General features: G+C 45.5%; 1 pseudogene; it reads right to left on the reverse strand.

Annotated features, from left to right (window-relative positions):
- LOC123947700 lies at window positions 1-186 on the reverse strand (annotated as a pseudogene).
- Window positions 187-639: the final 453 nt, after the last annotated feature.

Here is a 639-nt window from a genome sequence, read left to right on the forward strand (position 1 = left end):
TCAGGTCAGATCCACCATTGGAAGCAAAATTAGTGAGCAAAATTTGAAGAGAGCACAGCACCCAAAGTCAGCTTCACGCTCAGGAAGGAATGTTATGCCTCCTCCTTGTGGTTCCGGGTACACTACAAATTCAGAGAAACTTCTCTAGTAAAAAACTATAGAAATGATCCCTGTATATATACACAATGGAATACTATGCAGCCATCAAAAGAAATGAAATCTTGCCATTTGCGACGACGTGGATGGAACTAGAGCGTATCATGCTTAGTGAAATAAGTCAATTGGAGAAAGACAACTATCATATGATCTCCCTGATATGAGGACATGGAGAAGCAACATGGGGGGTTAGGGGGATAGGAGAAGAATAAATGAAACAAGATGGGATTGGGAGGGAGACAAACCATAAATGACTCTTAATCTCACAAAACAAACTGGAGTTTGCTGGGGGGAGGTGGGATTGGGAGAGGGGGAGGGGGCTATGGACATTGGGGAGGGGAGGCGAACCATAAGAGACTATGGACTCTGAAAAACAACCTGAGGGTTTTGAAGGGTCAGGGGTGGGAGGTTGGGGGAACAGGTGGTGGGTAATAGGGAGGGCACGTTTTGCATGGAGCACTGGGTGTTGTGCAAAAACAATGA

Source organism: Meles meles, chromosome 7 (assembly GCF_922984935.1).
Source record: "Meles meles chromosome 7, mMelMel3.1 paternal haplotype, whole genome shotgun sequence".
Lineage (NCBI taxonomy): Eukaryota > Metazoa > Chordata > Mammalia > Carnivora > Mustelidae > Meles > Meles meles.